This window comes from Fundulus heteroclitus, chromosome 13, assembly GCF_011125445.2.
Source record: "Fundulus heteroclitus isolate FHET01 chromosome 13, MU-UCD_Fhet_4.1, whole genome shotgun sequence".
NCBI classification, from domain to species: Eukaryota; Metazoa; Chordata; class Actinopteri; order Cyprinodontiformes; family Fundulidae; genus Fundulus; species Fundulus heteroclitus.
The window spans coordinates 6,871,504-6,891,881 of NC_046373.1; the positions used below are offsets into that span (position 1 = coordinate 6,871,504).

The 20,378-nt window shown below is 39.5% G+C and overlaps 1 protein-coding gene across 14 annotated transcripts in view; it reads left to right on the top strand.

Moving 5' to 3' along the window:
- Window positions 1–10,692: 10,692 nt before the first annotated feature.
- The window catches only part of adgrb2 (adhesion G protein-coupled receptor B2), a 351,672-nt gene continuing 341,986 nt past the window's right edge, over window positions 10,693–20,378 (top strand). For 8 of the 14 annotated variants that reach the window (XM_036144959.1, XM_036144960.1, XM_036144963.1 and 5 more), the window contains exon 1: window positions 10,694–11,476. The gene's annotated coding sequence lies outside the window, so the exon portion shown is untranslated. Of the gene's footprint in view, window positions 11,477–20,378 lie in introns of all 14 variants that reach the window. The other 6 variants (XM_036144964.1, XM_036144962.1, XM_036144961.1 and 3 more) reach the window with 2 other exon arrangements.

The following is a 20,378-nucleotide window of genomic DNA, read 5'->3' on the forward strand; positions in this document are numbered from 1 at the left end:
ACTACTTTCTCAAGAATTTTAGATAAGAAAAGAAGAGTAGCTATAGGTCTGTAATTTATTAAGTCATCTTGATCAAGAGAGGGTTTCTTAAGTAAAGGTTTAATAATAGCTACTTTAAAAGCCTGTGGTACATATCCATTTACAAAGGATAGATTGATAATGTCTAAAATGGGGGAATTAATTAAAGGAAATACTTCCTTAAATAACTTGGTTGGTATTGGGTCTAACATACAAGTTGAACATTTAGTAACGCAGAAAGCTCTACTACATCCAAACAGTTCAAACACTGATCATGTTCTAAAAATTCCTCCAACTCTCCCTCACTTACTGCGGATGAGGTAATCATGTTGGAAGGAAGCCAATGATTTTATTGTAATATAATCAATTTTATTTATGAAGAATCCCATAAAGTCATTACTACTGAGAGCTGAGGGAATGGATGGATCAACAGAGCTATGACTAAATTTGGCAACTGTACTAAGAAACCTAGGATTATTTTTATTCACCCCTATTAATGATGGAAATATGCTGCTGTAACTCTGCAAATGGTCTTTTTATACAACAGTAGACTGTTTCTCCAGATTAGGTAAGATTCCTCAAGATGTGTAGAGCACTATTTTCTCCAATTTCCTAATGTTGTGCTTGAAAGAACATAGCTCTAAATTAAACCAGAGAACCAGCTTCCTGTGAATAATCACCTTGTTTTTCAAGGGGGCTACGTCTTCTAATCCAAAATGTAACGAGGAAGTTACACCATCAACAAAAGTGTCAAGTTTTGAGGTGTATTAGCCGTAGAACACAAGCAATAGACCTTGTAATGGAACTGGCAGAAGCTGTGTGTCGTTATTCGGTGACACAAGTCCTGTAATGTACCGAAAGGCCACTCAGAGAGCAAGAGGCCATTCCTTTAAAAGCGACATCATAAAACAACATATTACAGTGTCCATATTGTTCTCAAGGACAAAGAAAACAATTTGAGACATGTCCTGTGGTCTGATAAAACTAAATTATTTGGCCATAAGTACCATTGGCACATGTCAAAGCAAAATGGGGAAGCTTGCAAGCATAAGAACCCCCTACCAATTGTAAAGTACATGTGTGGCAAGATCATGTTGTGGGGGCGTTTTGCTGTAAGAGGGCCTGGTGGATTTTACAAAATAGCTGGTGTCATGAGGGAAAAGAAAACACGTGGAAAGATTGAACCATCATCTCAAGACATCAGCTTGGAAGATTGTGGTCAAATGGGTCTTCCAAATGGACAAAGACCAAACCATTTTCGGCAAACAAGTGTGGGAGGATTGTTGGGGAATCTTGCCTCTTGCCCAACAGTCATTCGGCAAGAGGCAGGGTACACTCTAGAAAAGTTGCTAATTCTTTCTTAAAAATATCTCTCATTCTACCATTTGGCAAATAGCAGAGCCGGACAGTAACGGAGTACATTTACTTGAGTACAGTACTTAAGTACAATTTTGAGGGATCTGTACTTTACTCGAGTATAATTTTTGGGGAGTACTCATGACTTTACTCAAGTACATCTGAGAGGTAAATATTGTACTCTTTACTCCGCTACATTTCTATCCATAACTGTGAGTAAAAAAAAAAAATCTTCTAAAAAAATAAAATAGAATAAAAAAATCTCGGAAACCTTTAATGTGTTGTTTCCCTCTCAAACGTGATTGGATTGTGCAGGCGGCAAGGCGCCACTGATTGGGACAGCCCATCAGCAATCCCATTCAGCTTTCCGCCGAAATCAACTCCATGGTCAGATTTATTAGACAAGAGACGAACAATGGATGAAGACGCAGCAGTTCCATCCCGGGAATGTGTCAACCCGTGGCCCCACCTCGCCCGACTATTTCAATTTTCGGAACAATTGAATGATAGTTTTCGCTTCAAGTGTTTGCTGTGTTTATCAAAACAGAACTTCATCACTGCCTACAAAAATTAAGCCGAGCATTTGGTTTGATGTTCTCTAGTATGCGGTGTGTTTAACACAGTCAGGTTCAAATGTGGGTGCAAAAAATCCATTCAAACTCTAGCAGAGGTTTGTCAGAGTGTTGCCATTGTGCTACTGCCTTGTGAGAAATGTTAAATAAAGCAACATGGTAAAAAGATTAAATGACTTGGTTTTACTTTCAATTCCTTTTACATTCTCCAAGGTATTAACATTAACATTTTTCATAACTCGATGTGTAGGACATTTCTGTACAAAAATGTAAGCACTGTGGCAGTAGTAATGCAATATTTAGAAAATGTACTCTTGATACTCAAGTACTTTTAAAAACAAGTACTTCAGTACTTTTACTTAAGTAGACATCTGACTGCAGTACTTTTACTTGTACTTGAGTAAAATTTAGCAAGGGGTATCTGTACTTTTACTCAAGTAATGAAGCTGTGTACTCTGTCCACCTCTGGCAAATAGAAAATATTTTGGTAATTGTAACGCACCTAATACAGGAAAGGTTTAGCCTGAGATAGTCTGAAATTATGTGTCTTTTTTATATTTTCTAAATACATATCTTGTTTCAACTGTATCTGGATGTTGCAAATCATGATCCAGTTGAATTTTGGGGTTATACCTACTTCTGTTTTCATGCATAGATCTAGCCCCTCATCTCAATACTGAAAACAAAGTCCACAATAGCCCTGTCTGCACCTGTTTCCCATTTTTATGCTTATGGTTGACCAAAATAAAAGAATCATAAAGATATGCCCAGGGGTTTACTAAACTGAGGCACCTGATTTTTACAATCTCTATGCTCACTTTGCTTTTTGTTTCTCATGGCCAGATAAATTCCCTTCCTTCACCATCAGCTATGTTGCACGGAAATTGTGTGTGTGTGTGTGTGTGTGTCCGAGGACAACATGTATTTTTAACAGTATCCAAAACTGTAACACACAAATAGTTCAATCTCACTACTTCAATAAGCTCTGTCAGATGCAGAAATTACTACAACCTTCACAAACATGACAGTCATTTTCTTTCTGAATGACTCTGCTGAGTGACTGTTTCAACATTCCCCTTGGACTCTTTGTCTTTGAAAGTGAAATCATCAGTGGGCAGAAGAAAAAGAAAGGCTGATTAACTGCAGACACACCTGTTATTTGTACTAAAACAGTCATTTGGCTGTTTTCAACCTGACAGCCTTCTAATCTTTTCTTCTGTACTTTAAACACAACAGTAAAAAATACAAACTTGTTATCAAATATATCACATCTAGAATTCCCTTTTGAGTAATCAAACTCTAATAAGCTATGACACAATTATGACAGAGATTAAAAGGTTTATAATAATGATATTCACTTATACCCATAGTGATTTTTTTGCTGTCAAAACTTTAATGAGGAAAAAAAGTATGCCATTGTTGTATCCATAGTATTTAACAGGGAAAGTAGACTTTACAGTTTTTTTTTATTCTGCAAATAAAATGCACAAAATTATCATTGGTGACTATGACCAACTTTGTTGAAGCAAAAATTTAGACAGTTTGGTAAGGTAGAGAATAAAAGTATGTGAAATGTTATTTTCTTACATCTAAATAAACAATTAAAAATTGCTCTGTTGTGGTCAGAGTAGGCTTTTTCACATTAAATACATAAATATTTGAAGTGTCTGCTTGAAAAGTGCTTGCTATTTAAACCTTTAAAGTCCTGACACTGATTACCCTATCTCTGGGTGGGATGTTGCAACAAAATAGATGGTTGTCGTCAAGGATAAATGTTGCCTTCAAGTGATGATGTTATTCTGAGACGCTGTCTTGACAGAATGATAGCATTGACTGATGTGTGCATACCATGGACATTTGGTATGTAGTCGAGATTAAAGTCTCAATTTTATCTGTTTTGTGTCTTCCATTTAAGGAGGTAACATTGTTAGAATAACATTTTCAATTAATCACAAGAAATTATGCATTGTAAGGGAAGATTCCAATCAATCACTAAGGTGAAGGATTTTTTTCTCAGTATAGGCTATGCAGCTAAAGTTAGTTTCATTCCTTTCTTTTCTACATTGTCGTGATTTAATGCTAATATATGAGAATGGATATCATAGTCACAGATGGTACAGATTGTTTTAACTGCTTTGTGCTTTCATTTGATCCAATTTTGGAGATCACAAATTTCATTGAGTAGAATCCTTTCAGGCAAATGGCGAAACTCTCATAAAAAGTCTCTTAGAGGAGATATAGAGTGAGGGGGAAAAAGACTTTGACAGGTCATTTGACAGTACCCTATGAATAGGAATCCCAAGTTGTGTTTTTATCGACTTAAAGTAAATTTGACTTCTGTCCTGAAATGACTGTATTTTAGATTATATGTCCTATATATATCTTATAGATTATATATAATAGATTTATATTAAGCAGCTGTCCCACTGTTTCCTATCTTGCAACGTGTGCTGGTCTCTTGAAAAACCCGTTACACAGTGATTAGGAGGGTTGTTTAAAAAACAAAACAAAAAAAAATGACTAAAAATGGTAATGCAACATTTTTAACTGACAGCAACAATACACAGGAAAGCTGAAAGCAATGTATCTTCATTTTAAAACAGATGTATAGTCTTGTAGTATCTATCGGTTCGATGATTAAGATCCAGACTTTGACATGCTGTAATCTGTCAGATACACAGTCTTGATGGCTTCTATTTTCTCTTTATCATTTGCAACTGCGTTGGTGAGCAATTTTCAAATTTTAAGCAATGAAAGTAATATGGTCCACTTTTGTCTTCACAAGATGTGCTCTTGAATTTCAAACAGCACTCTGCCACTTTTTCTGAATCTTACCTTTAGCAACTGAAAAACAGCCATCTTATATCTGAGCAGTGAGACTAGATTCTTTAAATGAATAAGTTAAAAGGAAGCTGAGAATGGATTACTATAGCCACAGAAGAGTTGGAAATTTATTATAGCTGAATATATAGCCGCTTAGCAATCTGTCAACACTTGTGGAGCTGGGCTGTGCTGCTGTGGCTCCTCCTTCACACCCGAGCCGTCAAAAGAACCACTTGAGTTGACTAATGTACCATCACTTCTTCTCATCCTTATGCAAATATATGCAGCAAAGGCGCCCCAAAGTCTAATCAGATCATCCACTGTCTAGGGGATGCACTGGGGGGAAAAAATGTGGTGTATGGAATTTTCAACTGATGCCATAAAAGACATGGAGGTAGGAGTATTTGGAAATATTATAACCACAAACTTGAATGTATTTTATGAGAAAGACCATCACAAAGCAGCACATAAATGTTAAGTGGAACCACATTTCATTGTAATTACACATGCAATTTTTTCAGCATGTCTTCTCCAGCCTTGTAGATCAAGACAGTGTTATGGATTTACCTCTGCACTTTGACCAGGTCATGAATATGCTTTGATCTCAGCCATTCCTTTCTACCTCTGGTTGTTTGTTCAGCGTTGATGCTCCAGTTTGAAGCCTCTAGCAGATTTCCTTACAGAGCTGCCCAGTACCCAGCTGCCCTGTTCTTTCTTTGTGTCTTGTTAAAATCAGGCTTTCTTTTTGGCTCTTTGTCATAAGGGCCACATTTTTGGAGGTTACATCCTGTACTACTTGTTTCGACATCCCCACAGTGTGGGATTTAGACTCAGACACTTTTTTTTGTCACTCAACCGCACATGCACAATGAACATTTGAGCACAATTTTGTTGCAAGGTAAAAACAGTTGACAAAAGAGAAACATTCTAAATATAAGTATTTGTCATTAATGTTGCAGCAAACCAAGGAAACATTATAAAAGTACAGAAAAGTATATGTAGCAGCAGGATGTGTTGCAACAATGAACAGACCATATGATTGTGCAGATAGTACAGAGACTAAGTGCAATAGAGTCCGCAGTGTCTATATAAAGTCACTAGCTTTGTATGTATAGGAGCGAAGGGGGGGGGGGGGGGGGGGGGGGTTCTCTCACTAGGTGTTCCAGGCTCAGGTGGCGTGTAGAGGACACAACCTCCTCTTTGGAGCGGGTGGAGCGGTAAGCACACTGGAGCAGATCAAAAGAGGGAAGGAGTTAGGATATGATGGAGTCCTTCACCTGTTTTTCGAAGCACTTCATCATAATCAAAGTGCGATGGGGCAGTGATAATTCAGTGTCGAAATTATGGGTTTTTTGGGCACTGGTATGATGGCTGCGGTCTTGAAACAGGACCGGACAACAGCATGGGCCAGAGAGGTGTTAAATATGTTGGTGAGGATGTGAGCCAGCTGGTCAGCAAAGTATTTGAGCATCCACACGAATATGTTGTCAGATCCTTGTCTTCTCAACGTTCTTGGGACATCAGCGGCCTCATTTCTAAGTGCCTGCTCTTCTGGGTGTGGTGTGGATTTCCTCACAGGAGTGTTGTTGAATGCTTCAAACCAACCAAAGTAATTTTTGAGTACATTTAGAAAGTCTGTGTTGTCACACGGTAAAAGGGCAGCCACAGCAGTCTGTGATGATCTAAATTCCTTGTCACTTGTATCTGGTGTTTGTTGGGTTATGGAAGATTCCCTGGATTCTCTGACCATAGGCCTGTCAACATATTTTTCCCACCTGGGCTGAGTAAGCTTTTAGCCAGCAGAAAGCCTGATCCTCTTCCTCAGCCAGAGTTGCAGCACCAACCCCTCATCATGCACCAACTGACCTCCACCTTAAAGAAGATCAACAACTAAAAGGCTACAGGGCCAGACATGGTGTCAGGTCGGATGCTAAAATCACGTGCCGACCAACTTCCAGGGTTTTTCCTGGACATCATTAACCTCTCCATGCAGCTTTCCATGGCCCCTGTCTGTCTGAAGTTCCCCATCATTGTGCCTCGGCCCAACAATCCTACCATCACCTGCCACAATGATTACCTTCCTGTTTCTCTCTGACACCAGTCATCATGAAGTGCTCCAAAAGGATCCTCCTGAAGTACATCAAGGACACCCTCTATGCTGGCCTGGACAGCCTGCACTGGAACACCACAGGGTTGTGTCCTCAGCCCTGCCCCCTTGAACCTCTTTACTCATGACTACTCTGCTATCCACCCCAAAATATATTTTTGAAGTTTGTGGATGACACTACTGTGGTGGGTCTCATATCCAACAATGATGAGACCCACTATAGACAGGGCCTCCTCGCTCACTTCTGAGTCTCATGAGCATATTTTTCAGGGCCAGCCCAGGTTCCTCCAGGTCTGCTGAGCAGCAAGGTCAAATTGGGCTGACTTGAGAGGAGATTTGAGTGAACACTCTGCTTTCCAGTGATTGGGCAAGGAGAAATGAGAAGGTTTTCGCATGAAGAAAAAAAAGAAAAATTACACTTCAGCTTTCTCATTTTACACACACTGAAATCTGTTAAATTTTGTCTAAAGCATTCAATTAACGTGTTCTCCTCGCTCCCGCCATGGCTGAAGCAAAAGATCTTATTTAAAATTTTAACTCTTTGACTGAAAACCTTTAGACGAGGCAGCAGTTTCCTTCGGCATTGGTGGCTGATGAAAGGATGCTCTAACTAGGAAAAGCTCTGAAGCTTACTTTCCTGGGTAGCCAAAGAGTCAGCCTGAAATCAAAGCTATAAAAATTACGTCACTGCAGTTAAAATCTTTTGAGCTATTAATATGTTCTCCACACTCCCGCCATTGATGAGCCAAAAGATCTCATAGCTGTAAATTACCAGTACTCAGTTACCTCCGTGACTGAAAACCCCTGGGTGAAGCAGCAATTTCCTTAAGCAGTGATGGCCGATGGTGGGAAATGGTAAATGGCTTGTATTTGTATATGTCTTTACGCTACAGTCAGACATTCATGCACACATTCAAACCGAGACGGTGGTGAAGAGAAGAGGTGAGGAGAAGTGAGCCTGCCATACATCGGGGCCACCGGGCCCTCTGACCACTGCCAGCAGGCAATGGTGGGTGAAGTGTCTTGCCCAGGACACAATGACTGAGACAGTATGGGCAGGGTATCGAACCGGCAACCCGCCAGTTACAGGACAACCTCCCTAACTCTTGCATCACCCTCATCATCTGGAAGCTCGAACCGGGCAAAGGTCTGAAGCCCAGTCCCCTAGGCAGTCGGGCAGTCAGCGCAAGATTAAACCTATAAAAAATGATTTCACTCCGGTTAAAACATTTTTAAGCTATTAATGTCTTCTCCTCGCTCCCGCCATGGATGAGACAAAAGATCTCAGATAAAGCTGTAAATTGTAACTCCGTGACTTTAAACAGCCCGGTGAAGGAGCGATCTGTTTGGGCATCAGTGGCCACTATAGGGAGCTCGGACCCCGGGAAACCCCTGAAAGCTCCCTCAGCAGAGAAGCCCGAAGCTTGTGGACGAAACGGCTCACCTCTGCCTCTCCGCTTCTCTCTCCCTCTATCTCAAACACACAGCTTCAAAAGAGACAACAGAGAAGCTCTGCCTTTATTGATAGATGTGTGATCCAGATATTTATCCCGATGGATTACTCCTTTAAAATATCCGAGACAATCTTGCGTACATACAGTTATGGAAACATTGTTTGTATTTTTGGTTTTATTTGTGCTTCATTTATAATGATGTGTTTTTTTATTGTTTACCATTCCTCACAGATTTCTTTAACGTATCAGTGTCGCAAACTGGGTGTGGGTCAAGGGGGTTGGGGGCTAAAGCCACCACTAGGTGGTGTTTCCCTCTTGCAGGCATTTCCAGGCCAGTCGAATCTCAAAACAGGCGAAGATAAACTGAGTAGGGTAAATCTTATAAATAACACGTGTGGGGTCGATGGACCTGCACCTAATCTGACACAGTGGTGCTCCAGGAATAACCTCATCCTGAATACCAGCAGCACCAAGGAGCATCCTTGCCGACAGGAGGTCTAGGGAGACTGATCACACTGCTCTCTGCATACTGCGGGAGGTGGTGGACTATGTGGACAACATAAAATTCACGGGCACTCATATTTCCTCTGACCTCTCCTGGACTTAGAACACCTCCCACCTGGTGAAGGAGGCCCAACAATGGCTCTTCTTTCACAGGAAATTGAAACGGGCTGGACTCTCCACTCTATTGCTCATAAACTTTTATATGGCCACACTTGAAAGCCTCCTCTCCTGTGTCTCAGTGTGACACTGTGGTATGGGAGCTGCATGGCCTAGGAGAGGATGGATTTAGCACGGGTGGTGAGAACAGCACAGGGGATTGTGGGATGACATCTACAACATCTGACTATAGTTTATACTGCACAAGTCCAGAAAAGGGACAGACGTATTGCCACAGGTCCCACCTAGCTGGAAAAAAAGCACTGTTTGTCCCACATCCATCAGGTAAACGATTCATGAAGATCAAATAAAAAACGAGACCTAAAAACAGCTTATTTCCCAAAGCAGTGAAGGCAATTGTTCCCTGCTGAAAATCAAATAAACCATCAGCCCATTCCAAGTCTGTTTACATGTTTACACACATGCTGCTGGTTCCACAGGTTCTTTTTCCAACTGAGAATTAACAAACTGGTTCTCATATGCTAATGTCTATTTGCACATTTTAGCCTCACGGGGAGAGTTTGTCTGGTATATTTGTGAAAATTGCAGTTTTTTTTTACTCCACTCTGTAAATCAACTATTCTTCTTTTTAATATGAGCATCATTACTGTGCAATTGCACATACTGTGCAATTTTAACAACAGCACAGTATGTTTCCTCTTTTGATAAATCTTTCACCTCTTTTGTGCAGCTTAACTTTAAATGTAACTTTTTCACATTGTGTTTTAGCATTTCTGAGTGTCTTTTCTAGGAATACTCCTTAATTTCTCCATGGCTGTTTATTTGCGTCTGTGTAATTCGTGCATTCAGAGCTGCCATCTCGCCAAATGTCATTATGGCTGCATAATGACAATAAAGATTCTTGGTTTTATCTCTGCAGATCTTCCTGAGCTACCGTTATGTGTTGATGTGCTTTTTGCTGATTTAATATTCTCCTTCTTCAGGTTTTTAGTTTAGGTTGGCGGCATTGCCACTTTTCATTTTGAATGATGGATATTTTTGTTTGTTTTATTACCAAAACCTGCTTTAACTTTGTCCCTGACCTGTGTGGTGTGTTCTTTGGTACTCGTGATATTTTTTTTTCTTTCACCAATGTTCTTAAATAACCTCTGATGCCTTAATAAAACAGCTGTATATAGACACCAAATTACACACAGGTGTACTCTATTATTTAGTTGACTTTTGCTGCAAATTTATTGCGTTGGATTTTACACAGGGACATCAGAGAAATGGGATGCTAACTAAAATGCATGCCACACTTTCAAGATTTAATTTAAATTTTTTTTTTAAATGAGACAATCATGAACCAAATTATCTCAGCTTCACAATTATACAGTTTGGTGTGTTGGTCTATGAGGTAATATCCATAAGTTCAAGATGTGTTAACACTTTCTGAGATTACTCTGATGTTGCTGGATCATGTTGGAACTGCTCAGGAGATGTTCGTTTGATATAGCATTTATCAGTGTGCAAATAGTGAAAGTAAATCGTCATGTTACAAAAAAAAGACAGAATTATCCTTTATCCTTTGCTTTATTTGGAAACTTTGCGGGCTGACGTCAGTGGCGGTAGGATATGTGTGTGTTTGTGTGTGCTGATGTATGCGCGTGCGTGAGAGCGAGAGGGGGTGGGAAAGATGGAGGATAGAGATGGAGGGAGGGGGGGGGGGGGTTCCTCTGTGAACGCGCCTGACGGATCCCCAGCGGAGAGGGCAGCGAGAACGCGCATCTCCGTCCTCCGCTCGTGAAGACACTGCAGGGGAGCCAGATGCCCGACTGCGAGGCGCTGCCTGTGGATCCTCATCCCGAATGCCAGAGCAGGCGACACATCTCATCCCACCACAAAGAGGAGGAGGAGGAAGAAGAAGAACTGGAGGAGTGAGAGATTGTGCTTTAGTGATTTCACCTTACACGTCCAACTCGCTATCTCACTATCTCAGCGTCTGCTTCAAATGAAGAGCCTCTTTGGACTAGGAGTACCGGGCATCGTTAGAAAAAAACACCCCGTTATTCCACTACTGCTGCGGTGCCGCTTACTGTGAATTTGGAATATGTCGTGCGGCTCTATGCACCAAATCATGGAGATTATATCACGTGGATTTACGCTTTTTTAACAAAACTGGACATCTACAGTAACATCGTTTTAGTTTATCCTTTTTGATTGCGTCCACCCCCTTTCTTCTGTTTTGTTCTTTCATTTGATTCGTGCCTACTTTTTATGATTTCATGTATGTAGCTTCTTCTTTATTTTTTTTCTTTTGTTTATTTATTTTATACTTTCTCCCCTTTCCCTTCCTTTTTTTTGGACTCGATGAAGTGGGATGCCTCGCGGAAAACATTAGTGGGGCGCAGCAGCAAAACGTGAATGAATAATAGTCTCCTTCTCCGTCTGAGACGTGCCATGGATGGGAAACTAAACTTGTGTCCACGGAACCTATCGGAGAATAGCCTCCTCCTCAAATAACTGCTGCTGCTGACAGCGACAAGGTAACGTGCCTATCGGCAAAACTCAACTTTGCCTCGCTTGTGTGTATTTATTTACTCTGTTGTTTGGTATGTGATCTGGGATATGGATCAAAGGTGGGACAGCTGACAGCTCACAGATGCCCAATCCCTAAACGAGGAAATTGGGAGATATTTAGGATTCTCGCCTCTAAATCCGACCTGGAACTTTGCGCAGTGGCCACACAGATGAGCGCGCACGCACACATACACACATAGTTTTTTTTCCCCCCACTTTCCATTCTGGTGTTTCTAGACGCATTGGCACGCTTTCTGGCTTTCGCTTGGACCGCGGCAAGGGAGGGCGTTGCACTTCACCATTTTAAGTTTTTTATATATATATATAACATGTTGTTAGGACACATTTTTTGGCAGAGAGAAAAGTCGTCCGCGCTTTGTTTATAACAATTTTTCGTGCGCAATTGTGCGCCTGAGCGAGTGGGCGCCTTCTCACGTTGAATGATAAAAGGGTGCACGAAAGGCCGTGCAAGGATAGTAAAGAGAATGGATGACGGTATTGGCGGCGCATCGTTCAACAGAAAGCCATTTGAAAGCTGCCCTATCGCGGCGATTCGCCTGCGCCTGCCGCAGTGGCGCTTCTTGTAGAGGCTTTGCTCTGCCTTTGCGCGAGTTGAGCAAAACTCGCCAGAATCGCTCGCCTTTAGAAAAGCGAGCAGGTGGCTCCCGCGTGACGATGAACGAGAACGACAACCTGGGATGCGACGGAAAAGGGAGCGCAAAGGAGCCTCCGAGCTTTCTCTCCCTCTGTCTGTTCCTCTCTGCCATCTGTTGAGCGTGCGGTGCGTGCGCTCTCTTCTTCACGCACCTTTAATTCAAACTCCCATCTCTAGCACGATTCAGTCCCTGCTAAATATTCATAAAAACGTTGCTCACATGGCAGAGAGGTGCGGAATTGTTTTTGTTCCTTTAAAATGCCATCTGTGGTATGTTAAATACTGTGCAGTGCTCAACAAACTCATGCTGAAGGCTGTGCAGATGCATTGATTCATTTGCGTCGGCTGTGCGTTTTCGTTCAATTTAGATTAACAGATCGTCAGAGCTCAGGGTATGCAGTTCCATGCTAAAGTACCCATGCACTATGAACTTTTTTTTTTAGATTTAGTGACAACCATGAACCTCAGTGAATCTTTTGTGCATTATGTGACAAACAAACTCAAAACAGTGCATGACTGTTAAGTGAAACAAAAAGGATATATGGTTTTCACCATATTTTAACAAGTAGAAATCTGTAGCGTATGTATGCATTTAGGCAGGAGAGCCTCCAGAAGGTGTTGTAAGGGCTCGCCTAAAAGGGATCACTAATGGTTTATTTTTGGATGGTACACCGGAAATAAAAATCCTACCAGAGTTTTATTTAGGCATGTTACAATGCTTGAATGTGGAACTTAGGTCTGATGGGAATTAAAACAAGCCTGACTAAGAAACAGCCTTCCCACAGAATGGTGCTCCCACCAAGCTTTCTCAGTGGGGATGGTGTGACTGCCTTTTGCTCGTAAACTAAATTGTTTAATTTTGGTCCTATCTGACCAGAGCACCTTTTTCCACATGTTTGCTGTCTCTTTAAATAGTACATATGTCTTTCTGTTAGCAAATGCCTGGAGCAAAATATTCTTTAGGGTTCAAGAACCCATTTGAAACATTTTATGTTCATGTTCTTTTTTCTTAATTTCCGCAGCAATTAAATAAATATTTGCCAGGTGGATGTTCTAGGAACCTCCATTAAGCAGGACAATGATCAGACTACTGACAGGCATTGGCACCTGCAAAGTCTACTTTTACCTATAAGGCTGTATTAAGACATCATAAAATGAACATTTCCATAACAAATACTGGAAGTTATAAATATGATTTTTTTTTAAACAAAAGGAAGAACATTTTCTTCTAAATAAGGCCCTCATTTGAGGTTGAAAAACTTCCAGCTTACTAAAGCTTTAGCATTGTATGAATGCTAAAGCTTTCGCCTACACCCCCCCCCCCCCCCCCCCCCCCCACACACACACACACTTCAAATAGAAGTTTATTTATATAGACGTGCTTAACAAGAAGGGTAAACGCAACATAATACAAAACAATGTACAAAAGAGAAGACAAAACACAATACAATCCTGAATGTATACCATAAAAGTTCAAATATAACCAAAAGCATTTTTGAAATAAAAATGTCGTTAGCTGCTTTCGAAAGGTATCTATAGATAATGACCCCTGGCGATGCAGGGACTTCCAAATATAGGTTTGTTTAAGGGGATGGAACCTGCAAGATCATAATGTGCCCTCCTAACGCTTCACATATACAATGATACATGCATGATCCTGGGGAAACATGCATATAAACAGTTGCAGATTCAGCAGATACAGAGTTCACAGACACCAGCCAGAGGAGTCTGAAAACACTCCATACATAGCTGTTGATTATTAGAGGCTATGAGCTGAACTTATATTAAAGGTGGGTCAGGGTGAGATTTTCATCTTCCTTACTCCGGAGTACTGAATGCACATCGTAGAGACAGACAAAGTGTTCCTATTTTTTTAACTTCAGAGTGTGATGTAAGATGTATCCTGATAAATTTGACTCAGATCAATAAATTAAATTTAACTTAATAACCCACAAGCATTTGATGCCAAAAATGCAACAGGAAACTATTACAAACCATCATTATATCACTATTAATTACAATTTCAAAGGTGAGCATCCTTAACTGTTGTAGCTGACTAATAAATATTAGGAACTCATGTTATTTTAGATAGATTTATTTAATATTTGCTTTTATTGTGGATTTACCTGAATACTATTTTCCTCCTTTGACTATAAAAAAGAGACAAATGTTATCACAAGTGGACAAAAAGATAATCAAAATAACTTTCATGTTAAATTCCTCTTATATATTGATTTGGAGTAACTCTACGACTGCCTGATAGTGTTGTGATCCCCTTTTGCTACCAAAACAGCTGTGATCCATCAAGGCATTATACATACCAGATGACGGCATCACATCTTTTGGATCCTGTAAATTGTGAGTAGGGGTCTTCGTGGACTTTTTTCTTTTACATCTCACTGAAGCCTGTTTGGATTAAGACCTGGGGAATTTGTAGGCCAACAAGTCAACACCTAAAAGGTGTATTGCTCCTTAAATCCTTCCTAAACCATTTTTGTTTTTTAGCAGTGTTTTCATTATGCTGTTGAAAGAGGCAAAAACTATCAGTCATTTCCAATGACAGAGTATACATGGTGTAAAACAATGTTTAGTTGTGGGACGTGTACTTTAAGTGAGATGTGTCAAAAGTAGCACCAACATAGATGGCAGGACGCAACGTTTCACAGCAGAACATTGCTCAAAATCCTTACACTTGCATTTTTTTCCTCTTTTAACATCAAAATGTTATCTTGCTGCCTAAAATGTCCCACCCACTATCCTGTGCAATGGCACAGAGGTAGCGTTATCCACTACAACTGTCATTAATCATAATTTCATACTTAATAAGATGAATAGACTGTCAAATATATTGCACAAGAGTGGATTAAGATGTATCCATTGATTGACATCCATCAATTGATTCAATAAACGTTTTACAGTCTATAAAATATAATTTCTAAACAAATTATTTAGTTCTGTCTTCTCATGTAGTTCGTTGTTAGATGAAGCACCTATTTTAATGAAATAAGCAGACATTGACTTTGAACACAGAAGCCTCTCTGAGTGTGAATCCCCAGTTAAGTAGTAGGAATTATTTGATGTTTATTTAGCATGATTTCCACCATGTGCCATGTTGGCAGGTACAAATGCTTTCAGGAGAACAGTGTTTCCCTCTTCTGAATTTGTATCTTTTGCCAAAATTGATTGCAGACATTGCCCATGGTGATCTCTAGGGAGTTATTCAGTTCCTGTTTTGGAAGAGCTGCTTTATTGATTGTAATGTTCTTCTCCAAGTCTCTACCGAGTTCCAAAAAGGGAATTAAGCACTTCGTTCACAGTTGTAGCAAGTGCCCTGATGATTTTCAACCTAAATCATTTTACAAGACACATATCAACCTTTCACCCAATCAGCTTGGAAATTTCTGTTAACTATAAAACTATACAGACTTTCCCTTGTATACTTACAGCTTTTTTTTAAAAAGCATTGTGGAAATACCCAAGTTATATGTAAATGGTTTCAATGTTTGAGTTTAAAGAATTAAAATGTAAGGGTTATATAACAAGTCTTGTTACACATGACAAGTTCGCATTATACTTCAATATAATTTTTTGTGTCATTTTAAATGTATGAAAAAGAGAACTACTTCAAATAAAATATTTTCATTCAACATTTGCATGAAACCTGTCTGTAATTGCTCTTTTATTGACTTCACATTCTTGAACATCAAAGTGTACCCCCCACCACAACCACCATTTAAAACAAAACAAATTTGCAAAATTCCATCAAAGTGGTTGGAGATAAGCAGGAAGAGGGCTTAAGATTGGGGGAAAGCAGCAGCTAGCTTGATTTTCCATATTGAATCATGGAGAGTAAGCAGAGTTATTCTGGTAGTTACACCATGGTTCAGTATTTTGAGGTGGAGGATTTTCACTCCCTTTGTCACCCGAGGTTGAGGGAGGCTTTGCGGAGCCCAGCGGGCCAGAGCCTTATCAGTTTGAGCTGCTGGCTAAAGGTGCTGACTGAGCAATGCCCGAAGCTGGTGCAGCCGAGGCAGTGGAGGCGGGTTTTAGGACGAGTCAGCAGCTATCTGCCTGTGAAACGGCTCTATGCCAACATGATTACCATTTAATTGCTAGACTGGATATTAATTACTGATAACTGCAACATAATTTTGCCTAGTCAAAACTCGTATTCAAAATATATGTAATTCAGTTTTGCCTAGTAAGATTCAAACTATGTTGCCAGTGGTGTGTGGTTTTTCATCATAGATATCTGTAATTTAGTTTTGATCCACGACTTCCTCTAGAACTTTTTTTAAGCTGTGGTGGTGGGTGTAACATCGTCATCATCTAATTTGCACATTTGTTTATATATTAGTGACCCAGGCTATAGGAGAGCTTTAGCCTTGACAAAAATGTTATTAAAATAGTGATTCATTATGTTTGGAACTAAAGATGACCTTTATAAAATTATTTATGAATTTTAATACCTTGCCTGAATCCATACTACATAAACTAAACTGTAGCAAAGACACAGTTATCAGATGGACACAAAGTGAACGGGGTGAATACGTGATTGAAGCTGTGTGTGAATAAAAAAATTCAAAGATTTTCAGAGACAAAAAATACTTTACTTTACTTTAAAAACTATATTTACATGACGAGGCAGCAGAAGCTGTGGTGTACCTGTGAGACAGTGGTGAGGGAAGTTGTTACTCTCGTAGCAGCTCTCACTACTGCCTCAGTGACTCCAGAATGACTGGTGCTTTCGGTAAAGTCACCATTAAAACATAAAAGTCACTAGACTTGTTGCTAGTCGCTTTTTAAAAGGAAATTGCTAGAGGGGTCTGAAAAGACGCTAAATATAGCAACAAAGACGCTAAACAGGGAACGCTGGACCGTAGTCTCTAGTTTTCTTTCCCTTCTGAGAGCAGTTCGGTGTGGTAGTCACTAGCATCTTCAAATCCAGACAGGAAGGAGCAGCCATTGTTGGTTTTTGCAAAATAATGTAAATTTTAACATTTCATGATATTTAAATTCCTTCCAAACTCTGATCATGGTTAGTATCAGTGCGCAAATATAGGCTATACATAATCTAAGATATATTTATCTAATTTACCTAACATCTATATATATATATATATATATATATATATATATATATATATATATATATATATATATATATATATATATATATATATATATATTAAACCTCATTCTGAACTTCATTCTGAAAGTGTATCGGCTTTTATTTTGCCGTGACGGCAGGGGTGCTGCCAGGACTTACGGGCCCCATGACAAACTTGTGTCTAAATCATTCCAAAAACTCATAAATGTATAAAATTTTCTTTTTGGGGCCCTGGAATTATCCTAACCTTTCCCCCCTATACAAGGCCCTTACGTGGTGGTGCACCACAATCAATTACATGCAGCAGAAACCCTGTGATGAGTCAGAATGACATTAAGTATATCTTAAATCTAAATTCATACTGTTAGCCATGTCACTAATAGTGACATTGCTAATTAATGTTAAAGATAAGATAACGCTATAGATATCCATCCTTACATTTTCTAATACGTCTATCCGTTGTGGGGTCGCGAGTGGTGCTGGTGCCTATCTCCAGCTGTCAATGGGCGAAAGGCGGGGTACACCCTGGACAGGTCGCCAGTCTATTGCAGGTTATAGATATATATGATGGTAATTCCAGATAGTTAAACTTACTGATTAAATGTTAAAATGTCTTGCCAAATTGCCACAACGACAGAGCTACTAACGTCAATTTCTCCAAATTACGTCAAAAACTTTTGAACCAATAGCAATATGGATTCAAAATTCAAGATTCAGGATCAGCGTTTCACCCTAGCAGGGCACCACACTGATTATTTTTGATGCAAAAGCAGGATTTCAACAAATATGCACTAATTTGTCAAAATATTGATCAGGATATATAGACAGTACTGTATGACAACCATGTTAACAGTTTATTGGCAAAAAAATGTTGATTTGGGGGTGAGTTACCATTTAAGTGTTGTGCATCGCTATAAAAATCTGACAGAATCTTGGAAAAATAAATTAAATGAACTTTAGACTAAAACACAGCAGGAGGGTCAAAGAAAGCTGCAAAATGAGATGGCAAGTAATGGCTGTGCTATCGCTAAGCGATCATCCCAGCAGCTGCTTGAAGTGCAACACATATGACAGTGTGGCACATATCAGCTGAAGATATATTAAAACGAGCCAGCTCAGTGGCAGTTTTATAAAGCCCGTAAATGTGATACTAATAACATCTTCAATATCTACCCACATGTCACGGACCAATACTGGCACTGAATTCTTTTTTCATATCCCTCCTCCACTGCATCTCACTCTGACTTTATCCTATAACCTCTTCCTCACCTGCATCTATCTTTCTGTTTTCTTTTTTCTTCCACATCTTATTTTGGCTCAAGTATTTTGAATGAGGTGCACTCATCAGCACACGCACTTGTCGGGGGGGGGGGGGGGCATCAAGCTGTGTGTGTGTACACACGCAAGCTGTTTAACTAGTGCATATGCACTAAGAGCCAGGCGACAGCTTGGTCTTGCCTGGATCACTGCATTCTAGCTGTGCCATTGTTCCTCTGACACCACTATCTTACATGTGCAAAAACACACTTCCTCCCCATCACTTTTCTCTCCCTAACAAGCTCATCTCCCTTCCCCTTTCTCATCCTTATATTTATGTCGCTTGCACTCATTGTGCTTGTTCACTTGTCAAAGGATTATTGAGGTTGCTTCTTTTCAGACATCAAGATCTTGTGGCAAAAGTAGTTATATTTATCAAAGTTTTCTATATTACAACTAGGACTGTCATAAAAGATTGTTTTAGTAATCAGTCATCCTATCGATTATTTGGACGATTAATTGAGAAATCGGCAAAAAAAAATGACAATCTGCATATTATTACAAAAATAAGCTTATTTTATGAGTAACTGAAATACATAAAAAATGCTAATTAGCAAATAATGCTATTCTTTTTTGAATAACAACGATAAATCTGCAGCTAAAAAGTTCTAGGATCAAAATGTTAAAAGTTTAGCCCTTTCTGGTTGACTTAACATCAATACAATGCAACTGCCTCTGTAGTGAAAATGGTCAAACAAAAATGCGTAAAGTTTCACAAGCATATTGCGTTCTGGATTTTTTAGAATAAAAAGCATAATTCTATTCATATAAAACAGAACCCATCTAGCATACTTCAGGGCTAACTCTTAGATTATTTAGTCCACAAATACAAAAAAAAATAATTACACATTCATGAAAAAGGTAAACAGTTTAAATTCAGGCATAATACATACAGCCTTTTTTCAAACCATTTTAACCAATATTCAATAGAATAGAAATACCTTTGCTGTCTCACAGTGGGGAAATTTGGGTGGGACAGTGGCAAAAACAGGTAGGCCTAGACACCAGACTTACACACAAGATTAATTAATATGAAGAAAAATATACATTTAAAGTTAAACTGCACAGCAGAAGAGAGAAAAATACTATGGTATCAATAATAGATAATAAGGCATATTCAGATAGAAATGAAGTTTTCAAGTTAAAAATTAAAAAAGAGTAGCTGATTTATAGAATGATGAAATATTTTAGTCAAACAAAAAAACTACAAAGACATCCATAGAACAAAACCAGAACCAAACTCTCCTCTAGATTGACAGCTCTGATATGTCTCTGCGTGTTTTTTAGTGGAACCTGCTCTTAAAGTTATTTTTATTCTGCAGTGAAGGAACTTTGATTTGTTATCCCCAACATCTTTAAACTACAACCAGTAGTTTAAAGATGTTTTGTTTTCACTTGTACCTCAGTAAATCTTACAGGACAATCCTGTCTCCTTGCTGTTTTCACATAATGCTATGGCCCTCACTTGATTGGCCATTTGGCCTCCATGTTGACCAATCAAAACAACTCATTGTGAGAGAGGAAAGGTGGGGGCTGAGCAGCTTGCTGCGCAGTTTTCTTTTTTGTTAAATTAAAAGTGGCCCTACATCTTTAGATCTCTTTCTTTGCTGGTTGCTTTCTGTCTCCATGGCGGATGGATAACCACACTTGGCATCACATGTATTCGCAGGCTAGGCTATCATTAGCAGTAGCCGCCTGGCCGGAACACAGTGCGCTGAATAAATAGACAATATAACGAAGCTCAAGGCAGAATGCTTTTGCGAGTCGAAGTCCCTCGAAACATTCT